Source organism: Macaca nemestrina, chromosome 9 (assembly GCF_043159975.1).
Source record: "Macaca nemestrina isolate mMacNem1 chromosome 9, mMacNem.hap1, whole genome shotgun sequence".
NCBI lineage: Eukaryota > Metazoa > Chordata > Mammalia > Primates > Cercopithecidae > Macaca > Macaca nemestrina.
In genome coordinates, this window is record NC_092133.1 from 139395285 (window position 1) to 139411072 (window position 15788).

General features: G+C 37.6%; 1 long non-coding RNA gene across 2 annotated transcripts in view; it reads left to right on the forward strand.

Moving 5' to 3' along the window:
- Window positions 1–15788, forward strand: part of LOC105490787 (uncharacterized) — a 91607-nt gene that overhangs the window by 73721 nt on the left and 2098 nt on the right. Inside the window, exons 4-5 of one of the 2 annotated variants that reach the window (XR_003020148.2) lie at window positions 4271–4402; window positions 9590–13980. This is a non-coding gene — a long non-coding RNA (uncharacterized lncRNA). Of the gene's footprint in view, window positions 1–4270; window positions 4403–9589; window positions 13981–15788 lie in introns of those variants that run through there. The other variant, XR_003020150.2, reaches the window with a different exon arrangement.

Sequence of the window (15788 nt, forward strand, 5' to 3'; positions counted from 1 at the left end):
TGAGGAATCTAGATCCTTGAGAAATACTGTCTTCCATAACGGTTGAACTAATTTACATTCCCACCAACAGTGTAAAAGCATTCCTATTTCTCCACAGCCTAGCAGCATCTATTGTTTCTTGACTTTTTAATAATCACCATTCTGACTGGCGTGAGTTGGTATTTCATTGTGGTTTTGATTTGCATTTCTCTAATGATCTCTGATGTTGGGTTTTTTTTTATATGTTTGTTGCCTGCATAAATGTCTTCTTTTGATAAGAATAAGACACTTTTAAACAACTCGTAAGTCAAAGAAGAAATGCAAGAAAAACTATAAAATATTTTCAGATTATTACCAATGAAAAGACAAAATATTAAATTGTTGAGATGAAACTAAGGCATCACTTGGAAACAACTTCATTTTTCAAATGATTACATTAGAAAAGACCTCAGATGAATAACTTAAACATCCAACTTAAAAAAGAAAAGAAGAGAAAATTATATTCAGAGCAAGAAAGAAGGAAATACTAAAGGTTAGAGGAAAAATCAATGAAATTGAAAACAGAACAATAAAGAAAATCAATGAAATCAGATAATGCTTATTTCAAAACATTAACTAAATTGACAAATCATTAGCTAGACTAACCAAGAAAGAGATACAAAAAATACAAATTATCGCAATCAGTAATGAATGGGAGGGGATAACTACTGACTGTCCAGAAATTTAAAAAGATCAAAGCATTATTTAATGTTAACAACTTTATTTCAACAAATTAGACAACTTAGTTTAAATAGACACATTTTAGAAATACAATTTATCAAAAGTCACTCAAATAGAAAATCCTAATAGACCTATAACAAGTAAATAATTTGAATTAGTAATTTAAAATTTTCCCGCAAAGAAAAGCCAAAGCTGAGATGGTCTCAATGATGAATTTTAAACAGAATTTAAGGAAAAAAATACATCAATACTTCACAAATCCCTCCAACAAAATACAGTAACAGAGAATAATTACTAACTCATTCTATAATGCACTGCTACACTGTACCAAAGACATCTGAAGGAAAGTTGACTAGAGACAAACATATCTCATGAACATAGATGGAAAAATTCCCAAAAGATATTAGTAAACTGAATGTAGCAACATATGAGAACGGGATTTTACAGTACATTAGTCTGGTCTCACACTGCGATAAAGACATACCTGAGACTGGGTCATTTAAAAAGAAAAGAGATTTAATTGGCTTACACTTCCGCATGGCTGGGAGGTCTCAGGAAACTTACAATCATGGGGAAAGGGAAAGAGGCGTGTCTTACATGGTGGCAGGTGAGAGAGAACAAGCAAGAGCAGGGAAAACTGCCTTACGAAACCATCAGATCTCGTGAGAACTCACTCACTATCACGAGAACAGCATGAGGGAAACCATCCTCATGATCCAATCACCTCCCAGCAGGTTCCTTCCTCAGTAAGTCAGGATTACAGAACTTACTATTCCAGATGAGATTTTGGTGGGGGCACAGAGCCAACCCATATCATACAGCATAAGCAAGTTAGATGTACCAAGAGTGCAAGATCATTTTAACCTACAAAAATCAAGTTATTCCAGTACACCACATTAATAAAGTAAAAGATGAAAGGCAAATGACCAAATCTATAAACATATGAAAAGCACTTCACAAAGTTCCAAATTTACTCATTATTAAAAAAAAAATCTTCAACAAATTAGAAAAGAGAATTCCAAACTGATAATCATCATGTCTAGTAAATGTACTATTAATATTATAATTAATGGTGAAAGACTGAATGCATTTTTTAAGATCAGGAGGAAGGCAGTGAATGATATTTGTTCTTGCCTTTTCTATTCAACATACTACTACTAGAGGTCCTAGCAATTGCTATGAGACAAAGAAATAAAACTTAAGGAATTTAGATTAGAATGAAAAAAGTAAAACTCTATTTTTATATATGAATAACAGGATCTTATCTGTAGAAAATCCTAGTGACTACACTAAAAAATTAATAAATCTAAGAAAAATGTTCAGCAGATTTGTACACATGAGATATCTATACATCCAAATCTGTCTCTATAGGCAGCTTTTGTTTTCTGTATAATCTCAATGAAAATTCCAAAAGTGAAATTAAGAAAATAAGTCCATTCACAATAGCATCAAAAATAGTAATATACTAACTAATAAGTTTAATTTAAAAGTGCAAGACTTGTACACTGAATGCTGTAAAACGCTGTTGAGATAAGTTAAAGAGGATTTGTATAAATGGAGAGATATTTCATGCTTATGGATTGGAAGACTCGACACCATTAAGACAACATTACTGTCCAAACCGATCTATAGATTTTATTCAATTCCTATCAAAATTGCAATGGCTTTTTTTTTTTTTTTTTTTGCAAAAATTAACAAGCTGGTACTAAAAGTTATTTATTTATTTATGTATTCATTTATTTTATTTTTTTTGAGACAGAATCTCACTCTGTCACCCAGGCTGGACTACAATGATATGATCATGGCTCACTGCTGCCTCGACCTGCTGGGTTCAATTGATCCTCCTGCCTCAGCCTCCTGAGTAGCTAGGGATACAGGTACATGCCACCACACCCACCCAATTTTTAAAAATGTCTTTGGTAGAGACAGGGTCCCACTATGTTGCCCAGGTTAGCCTTGAACACCTGGACTTAAGCATCCTCCTGCTTCAGCCTCCCAAATTGTTGGGATTACAGTCATGAGCCACCAAAACAGACCCAGTCCTCAAATTTACATGGACATGGAAAGCACACAGAATATGAAAAACAATTTTGAAATGCAGAATTTAGAAAGTATAAGTACTCTGTGAATTAGAGAACTCACACTTTCTAATTTCAAAAGTTACTCTAAACCTACAGTAATCAAGACCAAGACCATGTACTACTGGCACAAGAATACACATGCAAATCCATGAAGAAGACTTGGGAGTTCAGTGACAGTTTTATGATTGATATTTGACAAAAGTCCAAGGCAATTCAATTCATAAGGCGCAATGTTTTTAAAAAGTATTTCTGAAATAATAGACATCTGCAAACATTGACTTTAGATCCTTGAGAGTTACACAAAAATTAACTAAAATCTCACCATAGACCTAAATGGGACAGGTAAAACTTAAAACTTTGAAAAGAAAACATATGAGAAAAATCTTTGCAACTTATCTGGAGTCCAAGAGTTATTAAATGTGACAATGAATGCATGGTCCATAAAATAAAAAATATAAAGTAGATTCTATTATTATTAATATTTTTGTGCTTCAAGAGACAGAATCAATTAAATGAAAAACAAAATTGCAATTTCAGTGAAAATATTTGCTGAAATATCATACACCTGATATAGGACTTAAATATAAAAACAACTTTTATACCTCAACAATAAAAGACAAAAATCTCAATTTAAAATAATAGTTGAAAGACTTAAAAAGACATTTCAACAAGAATTCATATGAATGGCTGTTAAAAAAGAAAGAAAAAAGAGACTCAGCATTATCATTAGGAAATGCAAATTAAAATAACAAGAATGCTATAACCAAAAAGACTGATAATAATAAGTGTTGACAATAATATATAGGAACTGAAATCTTCATATTTTGTTGATGAAGGTGTAAAATGATAGAGCTGCTTGAGAAAACAGTGTGACAGTTTCTCAAATAGTTAAAAATGGAGTTACCATATGATCCAGCAATTCCAAGTCTAGGCATCTACCCAAAAGATATGAATACATATGTCCACACGAATATTTGTAGCCAAATGTTCAGAACAGTATATTCATAAGAGCCCAAAAGTGGGAAAAATGCAAATGTCTATCAAATGGTGAATGGATACAAAATATGGTATACCATACAATGGAATGTCATTCAATAATAAAGAGTAGCAAAGTACAGAAATACATTACCATACAAACGAGTTGCTAAAGTACTGTGCTAAATGGAAGAAGCCAGATGCAATCCTGGATGTATTGTATTGTTTCTTTTATATGAAATGTCCAGAATCGCAGATTCTACAAAGAAGAAGGTAGATGAGTGGTTACCTGGGGCTGTGGGTGAGAACAGGGATTGACTGCCAGTGGGCATGAGGTTTCTTTTTGAAATGATGGAAATGTTCTCACAATATATTGTTGGCACGAGTCAGTAAATAGACCAAAATCATTGTGTTATTATTTAAATCAACAGAATTTTATGGTAAGTAAACTGTAGTCCAATAAAGTTGTTAATTAAAAAAGAAGAAAAATTGACTTATCACTGTTTTATTTTTAGACTTACAAAGTTGTAGATCTCATCAATGGAAGGTACCAGCATAAAGATAAAAATATGGATCAAAGGGAAAAATAGAATTGAGAACTAGACACCCATATGCATCTTCAATTGATATCTTACAAAAGTGTCAAGGTAAGGCAATGGGAAAAGATACTACTTTTAATAAATGATGCTGAACCATATGACATTTCTTAGATTAAAAAACAAAATGTATAAACCATAAAAGAAATTCAGAAGTTGTGGCTGATGTGTTTTAAGGTTAAAAAATAATTAAATATGTAGCAGCTGATGAGAGTGAGCTCTCTTACTGCTGGAGAAGGATGTTTCAAATAAGCAAAGGGAAATGGTTAGAATAAACTTTGTCGTGTTGCACTGGGATGGAAGATATCAGCATGAAGTCAAAGAAAAATATATTTTTGCACATACATAAATTCATAGGAATAAACACGGAAATGAATATATATGTGTGTATACCTGGGTTAATATACATATGTATGTTTTTGTTTTGTCCGTTGAAAGAACTTTAGAAATGGTGACACTTCCATAGCAATGAACACACAATGTGAGGTCACAGATCTGCTTTCTAAAGAGCATTTTCCTATACAAGAAACCAAGGCTCCTTAGAGAATTTTCCAAAGCTGAGGAGGAACAATACTATATAAGCCTGGACTATCTTGTGGAACTTAATTAGGGTAAGAAAGTAAAAAGAAAAGAAATAATAAGTCGGAGGCATGCAAACAGGCGCAGGAAACACCTGAAAGAGCAATGAAAGTCAACGCTGGAACAATCCGAGCTGCCAAATAAATCTTGAAAATGTTGGGTTAGAATTCAAACAGGAAAATCAATACCCATGGGTGCATATTGATATACATAAACAGGGCTGGGCGTGGTGGCTCACGCCTGTGAATCCTAGCACGTTGGGAGGCCGAGGCAGGCGGATCTCTTGAGCCCAGGAGTTTGAGACCAGCCTGGGGAAAACAGGGAGACCCTATCTCTACAAAAAATATGAAAATTAGCCAGGCATGGTGGCATGTGCCTGTGGTCCCAGATACTCGGGATGCTGACATGGGACCATCACTTGAGCCCAGGAGGTCAAGGTTGCATGCAGTGAGCTGTGATCATGATACTGCATTCCAGCCTGGGTGACAGAGTGAGACTCTGTCTCAAAATAAATAAATACATACATACAAACAATAAAAGAGGATAAGAGACAAACCTCCCTAACAAAAGAATTTCCGTAGATAAAGGATAAGGGAAATAGAAAATTACCATTGAAACAACACAGAAATACTTGCTGTGGGTAGGATCAAATAAATGTAAAAATGAGGAAGCCAGCAGGTGAAAGTATGAGGAACAACAGGGTTATTCAAAGGACCTTAAAATGTCTCCTATACAATTTTGTTGCCTACTAAGAGCAAATAGTGCCTGTATAGTAACGAGACCAGCCAGACCCACCTTACCCTTGAATCAAGGTGGACACCAAGCATCACGGGATACTTTGATGTCCTGAGCACTGATCAGTGTGCCCAGAAGAGCTCTTGACCTCGCTGGGGTTCTGAACAGCCGAACACACCACACAGTCTCTAACTGGGGGCTGCTTGACAAAGCTCCAGCTGTGCCCTTCCTAAGTGCTCAGGCCACAGCAGAGACACTGGTGGAATCGGAGGGGACTGAAAAGACACATTATCTATGTAATGCGGGCTCTGGGACCAGACCGGGAACAGGAAATGGACATTGGCAGAAATATCAGTGAAATACAAATAAAACCAGCAATTTAATTTCTGACATTGCACCAGTGGCAATCCGGAGTTTGCTTAGTGGAGCTCTCTGTACTCTCTTCGCAACAGCCCTGTGAGTCTAAATGTGTTTCAAGTAATTTTATTTTTTAAAAAAACGACATACAGGTACCTTCAAAGCTGGCATCTTCTCTAAGGAAGCGTTATAAGAATTGAATGAGCTTGTAGATCAGGTATCATTTTATATGTTTAATTAATTTTAATTCTAATAGTAATTCATGTTTTATTTAATCTGATTGAAAATCTTCTGATACTCAACAGCAATTGCCAGAGAATTATTTAATTGACAGTCCCTGCCACAACCGTGTGTCTCTATGTTAAGTGTAGAGAGACATTTTCGGAGTTATTAGTTTGTTTAAGGTGTTATTAACCTTTTTAATTAATCAATTTTAATACGTCATGCCAATTCAATACTCACTTAGAAGAGGAAGCCATAAGCATCCAAATTAAAATCAATCTTATGATATTGCTGAATTTTTTTTTTTTTTTTTTTTGAGACGGAGTCTTGCCCTGTCGCCCAGGCTGGAGTGCAGTGGCAGGATCTCGACTCATTGCAAGCTTCGCCTCCCGGGTTCAGGCCATTCTCCTGCCTCAGCCTCCTGAGTAGCTGAGACTACAGGCGCCCGCCACCGGGCCCGGCTAACTTTTTATATTTTTAGTAGAGACGGGGTTTCACCGTGTTAGCCAGGATGGTCTCGATCTCCTGACCTCATGATCCACCCGCCTCAGCCTCCCAAAGTGTTGGAATTACAGGTGATATTGCTGAAATATTTTAAGTACATGTTTTTACTTCTATCAACCATGAGTTAAAAATTAAATTGCATTTCTAACATTTTTTAATTCCACACCTGTGTAATGAGACTAACCTTATAAGCGACAGGTCATCGGAGATTCATTGTGCGTAATTCCTGTCCAACATGGGGGTTGACACTCATTTTTCTCTTTTCTCCTGAATATGCCAGTGAGCTCTCCCATCCCTACCTATGTTCTATTTGGCTAAAAGACGTGAGACAGAATGAGTCTCATTCCTTTATTTTAAATTGAAAAGATAGACCTGGTAAGAGGTCATTTCACTTGAATTACATAGTGTCAAGGTCGGGGATTAAAGAGAATTTTCAGTTGAATATTTTACCTGGCACCCAATACACTAACCAAGGGAAAAAGAAAATTTATTCACTCTTTTTAGACAGAACAAAATGTTAGGAATTTGTAACAATACCTTTGGGTCGGTCTAAACATAGTGACAATAATTAGCTTATTCATCTAACCAGTCAGTTCAGTTAATCAATTTGTTTAACATTTTCTTCTTACCCTTGTATGATGGGATATCTGCCTGCATTTATTCAATTTATTGTTTTCGACGGCATTACCTTCTCCAAGGAAGATAATAAACCTGTGTTTGCTGTTTTTTTTTCCTTTGTTTTGTTTCATTTTGTTTTGACAGTCATGATTATTTGCATGTTTTGTGTTTTATCAATGAGCCAAACACTAAATTGAATTATGTTTTCTTTTTCCAACCCATTGTTTCAGCCAGTTCTTTTACAGTGAAATACTGCTTTATGGAAAGAAGTATTTCATTGTAAAAGAACAACTCTGATCATTTTATGGCAAAGGTATGGTGTTAGAATAAATAAATAGCATTCATAGAAACAAAAAACACCAGTTAAAGAAATCTCTCTGTCCCAAGGGTGGGAGGATGAGGTGTGTGTCTAGAATTTTGTGGTGGGAGTTAGAGGGACATGGCACCAGGCTGATATGTATTTACGTCTTAGGCTTATCACGCACTGTTTGCAAATGTTATGCTTATATTGATAAGAAAAATAATTAAGATAAGGCTTCCTGAAATAGAGATATTTTCAAATTCTCCTCTGGACTCATGATCTAACTCCTGAAATCCCTGTTGTATTTCAGGTTAATTTAGATTTGTCGTGTTCCAGGAACAGTTCAATAGTCATCTATAAAGCATCAGTGTGAAGGGGAAGGACTCTCTGGGAGTCAGGCAATTACCCTGGAGTCCAATTCCGGAGCTCTCAGCAGTTGTGAAAAGCAACAGAGGCTCCTCTTTCACCATTGATTTGTGGGGATGGACTGATTAATAGTTTTTTATTTTTTTAACTTATGTTTTTGCAATAAATTGACTCTCCTAGGTCTCTATTTTATAGCATTATAATTATGTATAAACAAAACAGGTGGTGTAAACGTCATTACTGAATGTAAATTACACAGAAAAGACTTGGTATTTTGCTAAATAAGAGGAAATTTGTGGAAGTGAGATTCAGTTAGATACTGACAAGTAGTTCTCTTTAATAGACACAATGCCTTTTGAGGGAAGTAGAATGAGAAAAAATGCCCTGAGGATATCAATGGCCTCTTAAAAAGTGGGTCAAACGAAATAAGTGACTATAATTTTTAAAGTAAATTTCTACCTGCATGATGAAAACAGTACAGATGTTCATCATACTTCGCAGGACAAGAAAAAATATATAATTATTCATGTTAAATATTTATACAATTTCTAGGATCTCAATGGCTGGCAATTGGCATTGAATACATAAAAACTGATCATAATCTAACAAAGTTGGCATTTAACCAGCAAATAATTGAATTAGAAAGAAGACATACTAACTGAAAAACTTGTCTTCAACAGTAAGCAGAAATCTTATAGATGTCCTCAGGAGTTGGGTGCAAACAGAAAGATTTAAAGAATTTTTCTTTTTTTCATTTAGAAAGGGGAATAAAAGTAGTAACTTTACTGTTTCGTCCACAAATAGCATCCTTCTAAAACATATGTAGTGCTCTGCTAATTAATGGATAATACAAAGAAATGCTTGTGAAAATGAATTGTGAAAAGCAAATGAGTTTATGTGCTGGAAAATAAAATGAAATTAATCAAACAAAGGACATTATTTTGGAATGAAAATAACATTTTGAAATAAATTGAGTTGTAATTCAAAGTAGAATGTTTGGAGACATTCTTTCAGTTTTACAGTGATCAGCAATGAGCAGACAGTAAAGAGTATGAAGGCAATTGTACTCACACAGGAACAGCGCCATTGATTGTTTCAGAAAGATACTGATAGCTCCCATCTGGAGAACGAACATACACACAGATATCTGAGAGATACTACACATGTAAATATGGATGCAGGTAAAACATTAAATCCTCAAGGTGTCTCTGTGGGAGTCCAGGGTCATCATCCCCAGTCAGTTCTCAAGTAAACTGCAACCACAGTCATAGATACTAGGTGGCTTGTCGAAATTTGCACAGCCAATAAAAATGTCCCAACAAACACAAAGCAGACCTTGAATTATAATCCAGCAAACTATAGGACTGGACTGAAATGATCCCCATGCCATTAGCAAAATTTATGGATGTATATGCACAATCAGTATACATTTGCAGTCAGAAAAATGACATATGTTTTTCTAAAAGTTCACATATCTAAAAAGTTTTGCAACAAGCTTTATGTGAATTTTCCAGTCCAGGCATTCCAGCATGACATTTTGCCCTTCCTATCTGCAGGAATACTATCAATCTCAAAACCATTGTTCTAGCATCTGAAAATCATGGCACCAATGTGCCTACTGCTGACATTAAAGAAACAAGAACTAAGGATCAGATGGACTTGGGAGGTGCTGATGTCTGCTTCTCCTCACTGAAGTCTTCTTACAGATGCCACTAAAACGCCACCAGAAGCAGCAAATTTGCCTCCATCAATAGATGAAGCTTTCCTTCCACTTCCTAACCAATGGATATTAAAGAAAAGAAAAGAAAAGAGAAGGATCCTCTTTATATTGAGAGAAACCCATTTGTGTTTGGGAATTTTCTTGGCAGTGCTGGCTTCACGTGGCATAGGGACCAGGTTGGAAGTGTTCTCCTAGATATTCCATCAGGGAGGGTCAGAAGAAGGTGAACTTGAAGGAGTCAAGCCAGGTCAAGTATGGAGTGAAGAAGTCCAGGAACAGTCTATGCAGGGAAGGGATCCTCCCACTTTCTCCACCCACTGCCTGGAATTCTATCTTGATAACTGGATGTCAGCAGCGATACTGGACCATGAATATGGGAGCCACACAGAATAGGGATGACAAGCAGAAAGCAGAAAGGCTTTAAGCCTTCATGGAGTGCCTGTAAGACATCTAGATTGCCAGCTGATGGGCTTTCTTCTCTTGTGGGGGAGAAAGCAACTGCTTTTTAAAAAAATTATTGCTATTTGGGACTTCTCTGTTACATAAAGTCAAATACAATTCTGACACTTAACAAGGGGCATGAAAAAAGGGTTGGAAACTCACTCTCATGTCTGAGTATGGCTAAGGACTGAAAGGGCATTACTGAATGCATAATAGCTGCCCCGGAGGGAGGGTGAGGCTGTCCATATGCATCTGTAAGAGAAGACATAGGGACCATCTCCCTGTGAGGCGTCCAAGAACTTTTGTGCCTCTTCATGTCCTCCTTGATGAACCCAAAGTTCCTCTGCAGCAGGCACAAAGGGCTCCGGTTGCCTTAGACAGTCTTCACTCAATTCACAGAGTCCCTCTGCATGGGAGCCACCAGTCTGCTGATAGTCCACTAAAGTGCAGTGTTCGGAAATTAAGGACTCCAGACGTGCTTGTACACCCACCGAGTGGACGGCAGTGCCCGGCAGGGGCAGGTAACCAGACTCAGGACCTCACTTGCAACGTGAAACCACACTAAGCCCAATTCCCTCCAGCTCCCGGCCTCCTGCCCAAGCTCGCCTTGAGCTGCTCGGCTGGTCATCTAGTGGCTGGCTTTCCATTTACACTTCTGCATCGCCTCTTGTTGAATAACACTTTTTATTTATTATGGAGAATATGTCCTTTCTTGTTACTTCGTCAAAAAAGTGACATCCTCCATTGAACTACAGAGAAAATGCATGAAGAGTAAACTAGACCCACAGCCTGTGAAGGAGGCGTGAAGGAGGCCCCCACAGGCTGGCGACGGAGTCACACAGCCGTCAGAAAATGACACAAACAAAGCAGGCCTGCAGAGTGCTCATCACCATTTGACTTACTATACATTGTCTGATTATTTTGTCTATAGTCATATCCTCTTATGAGCTAGGGCCTTGTTTTGTTCCCTCCCTGCATCTACAGGCCTAGAATGGTGCCTGGCCCTCAGGTGGCACTCAAAAACCATTTTTTATTACATAAACTGAATACAATTATTAATGGACAAATGAATAAATACATCTCTCTTTCTTTCCTAGCAGAAATAGAGCTGCATGATATCTACCTGTTCCTCAGATCTATAAAGTCTCAGGTAATTTAAAAAAGTGAGTTTTTTTTTCAGGCATGACCTAGTATGAGTCAAAACTGGCATGTAGGAATCCCTTTCCCAAGTGTTTACAAAGCAGGGATGAAAATCAACATTCACTCCCTTGCATTTCAACATAGGAGACACCCTTCTTATCTCATTCCTTCTTTGAAACTGCTTCGTCCCTGTGCTCTGTATAGGAATATGACCCTGCACTAAAGTGTGCATCTCTGTGTCAACACATGCTCTGGCTAGAGCTTGTAAGCAACTCTAAGTATGATTTCACTTGGTTAAATGATCAAAGCCATGCTGTAAATCAGGTGTTGTTTTTATATTCATTTTAGAATAAAATTTATAAAACATCTGACCTAAGAGAGCCACAGTTATTTGTCAAGTTTACAATTGCTGGCGAACGAGGAAGGCAGGAGTCGGAACTGTGAACGTCATCGCATGCTTCTCCCATGAGGAGACACTTTCAGGGGTCAGCACTGTGCTCTTGCAGTCAGCTCCTTCAGGGCTGGTCTGGAGGAGTGGGCTCACACTCACATGGCGGCTTCCGGGCTCAGAGGGCAGAGAATTACACACACTGAGAGCCTGGGGGTATGCAGGAGGATGGGGTGGCCCCATCCAGGTCCTGTCCTGCCTCTGAGAGAGGTGAAAGGGGACAGCAACTCGAGAGTCCTGCATGGGGGTAAAACTGCTCAGCAGGGCACAGGGCCCGCGGGGAGGTCAGAGAGCATTGTGGGCATGCACAGGGTGCCCGTGAGTTTTCAACAATGGTGACAGCCATGTGCTCCTGATCACAAGAAGAAATTATATCGGGGACAGCGGCGGCTGTCACGAAGCCATAGGGGGTGGCACGGCAGCCTTCTGCACGCGTGTGGCTGGGTTCCCCAGGACTCACAGCCCTGATGGCCAGAGTTCACTGCCTTCCTCGAGATTCCCGCCCTGGTTCTCAGGCTTCACACAATACCCAGTATAGGGCCACATCTATAATTCAACACACACACAAAAACCAAGTACAGGCACAACCTGTTTTACTGTTTTCGCTTTATCACACCTTGCAGATTATGGGAGTTCTTTTACAAACTGGTTTTGCGTTGTGGAACAAGTCTCTTGCAACCATTTTTTCCAACCCCAGGTGCTCACTTCGTGTCTCTGTGTCACATTTTGGTAACTCTTACCATTTTTTAAACTATTTTATTGTTATACTTTTAATAATGCAATAATATTATTATATTATATATCTGTGATCTATGATGAGTGATCTTTGATGTCACTATTGTAATTGTTTTGGAGGCACCACAAACCACACACACAGAAGACAGTGATATTCATCAAAGTGTTGTGTGTTCTGACTTCTCTACTAATGGGCAGTTCCCTGGTCTTTCTCCTCCTCCTCAGGCCTCCCTATTTTCTGAGACACAGCAATATTGCAACTAGGCAAATTAGGAACCTCACAATGGCTTCTAAATGTCTGAGTGAAAAGAAGAGTTGCATGTCTCTCACTTTAAACCAAAATCTAGAATCAAAATCTTCTGTTAGGGCTAATGCAGCTGGTGACTTTCAGTTGACTCCAATGTCCATTGAGTGTTCCAAAAATCCTAAGGCCCTCAAGAGTTACGCTAAATCTAGTCTGCCTGTGTGCGGTAAATAGAGCAGCAACCCCTGGATGACAGTGCCACTTTGTACCGCATGGCTTATGGAATGTTTTAAATCTGTTGTTGAAGCCTACTACTCAAGAAAAGATAAAAGAAAAAGATTATTTCAAAAGTATTACTGCTCATTGAAAACTCACTTGGTCACTGAAGAGCTTAACACTGTCTTCATGTCTGCTAATGCAATATCCGTTCTTTAGCTCATTGATCAAGGATCTAGAAGTAATTTCAACTTTTAAGTCTAATTATTTAAGAAATATATTTTTATGAGGCAATAGCTTCTATAGGCAGTGATTCCTCTGATGGGGCCAAGCAAAGTAAATTGAAAACCTTCTGGAAAGGATTCACCATTCTAGATGAGAAATTGAGAAAATTCGGATTCATGGGGGAAGATCAAAATATCAACACTAACAGTCATTTGAAAGAAGTTGATTGCAACCCTCGTGGGTGACTTTGAAGGGTTCAATACTTCAGTGGAGGAAGTAAATGCAGATGTGGTGGAAACAGCAAGCGGATTGGAATCAGAAGTGGAGCCTGAGGATGTAACTGGATTGCTACTCTCTCGTGAGAAAATTTGAATGCATGAGGAGTGGCTTCTCATGGATGAGCAAAGAAACTGACTTCTTGAGGTGAAACATTCTCCTGGTGAAGATGCTGTGCACATTGTTGAAATGACAGCAAAGGATTTTGAATATTCTGTAAACTTAGTTGATAAAGCAGTCCCGGGACTTGAGAGGCTTCACTCCAATTTTGAAAGAGGCTCTACCATGGGTAAAATGCTGTCAAGCACCATCTCGTGCTACAGAGAAATCTCTCACGACAGGAAGCATCCATTGAGCCAGCAAACTTCATTGTTGTCTTACTTGAAGAAATTGTCACAGCTTCTCCAACCTTCAGCAGCCATCGGCATTGAGGCAAGCCCTGTCGTCAGCAAAAAGGTTCAGATATTTGTTAACATTTTTTAGCAATAAAGTATTTTTAAGTTAAGGCCTGCACTTTCTTTATTTTATTTTATGTTGCCATAATGCTATCGCAAACTTAGGCCACAGTATAGTTTAAAAAAATAACTTTTATATGTACTCAAAAATCAAAAAAATTGTGTTACTAACTTCTTTGCAATATTTCTTTATTACAATGACCTAGAAACGAACCTGCAATATCTCCAAGGTGTGCCTGCAAGCAAATCATTTCTTAAGGCTTTTTCTATGTTGAAGTGAAATCAATAAGTAAAGCAATTAAACAGGTTATTAAAGCAAAAAATGAGCTCAAAATCATCAGATTTTTGAGTCAAAGGCATATTTTTTAAGCTTGACTATGCAAGTAATTACCCCATTTCTGTATTCTGCTTTGTGAACACAGATATTTACTTAAATTGACATGCTATTTGTTCATATACCAGACGAGTAAACATCACACTCTCACACACATTATTGCTTCTACCAGAATAACATTCCGTGTGTTGCCATTGCCTTAGGAACACCGAGTTTGAGATATCTGCACCATCTGGAACAAATGGCTTAACTTCCAGCTGTATTCACTTAGCTCTTCATCTTGTCTAAGTGGAAAAGCTGAAGGTATAAGCAAGTGTTTCCCTTGTACAGAGCGTGGGATAGACTTAGAGGTTTAATCTATACACTGTCTATACTCGGGAAACCTAGACTGAGCTAAAGGTATTTCCCCCCCATGTCCAAAGTAATCATTTTTCATTTTTTCACAGCAGGATGGCTTGAATGTCTGGGCCAGCTACGGCCATCTCTCTCGGGAGGGATTACATTTCTGCGGGGCTTCAGAATTCCTGCAATGCTTTGATCTTGCTGAATCTATGGCATGATTGTAACTGTGCGTCATGCTACACGGATTACTACAAAAGGGATCATGATGGAATGGTGGACTGTGGGGAAGGGAACGTTGATTCTTAGACTCATAACTCTTTTCAACATTTTGAAACAGAGATTATTTTCCTTATCTTGAACGTGAAGGCAACAGAGCATCGCAGTGAGGAGCGTGAGCTCTGCCTCCGTGAACCTAGGTGGAAATCCACCTTCTGCGGCTCGCCAGCTCTGTAACTGTGGGCTCACCTTTTCTCTTCTTAGTACCTCCTTTGCCTGCTCTGTGAAATAAGGACAGGATCAACACCTATTTCATGGAGATGCTTTGAGGGTTAAAAAGGCCATTTAATGTAAAACATTTGGAACAGGGACTGGTTGAAAAATTAAGCATTCTATTGATGCTAGTTGTTATTAGAAAAGCTACTTTTTTGTTGTCTTTTCACATTATGCTATTCTAGAATGAGTTAGTCTGCACAGACTCTCAATACACAACCCTCAACTAAAAAAAGCAACGGAGCGGGATATCAAACTTTTCGAACATATGCATCCAGTTGTAATTTTTTTTTCTTATTTGAGTATCACAACTTTCTATGATATAGGTATTTTTACTCTTATTTACACATGAAACAACTAAAAACTATGCAACGTATGTAGAATGTTTTATATGCTCTATATAAACACTATATCAAAATTATATTAGGAGATATAATTCTACAATTCCAAAGGAGATAAGCTTACCAATTCCAATGTGTGTTTGTCAAAATTAAATTATAAGAGTATCATCAATTACCCATTTTACGACCATATACAAATCATAATTGGACACATTTCTAATGAAATTAATTAAATGAAATAAATAAAAAGTCAGTTAAGCAATTAAAAATAGTTGACTTTGATTCTTACGGCTTTCACTGTTGAAGGCATGATTGGGCCATTTTAAAAAACAATTATTTTCTATCTTCT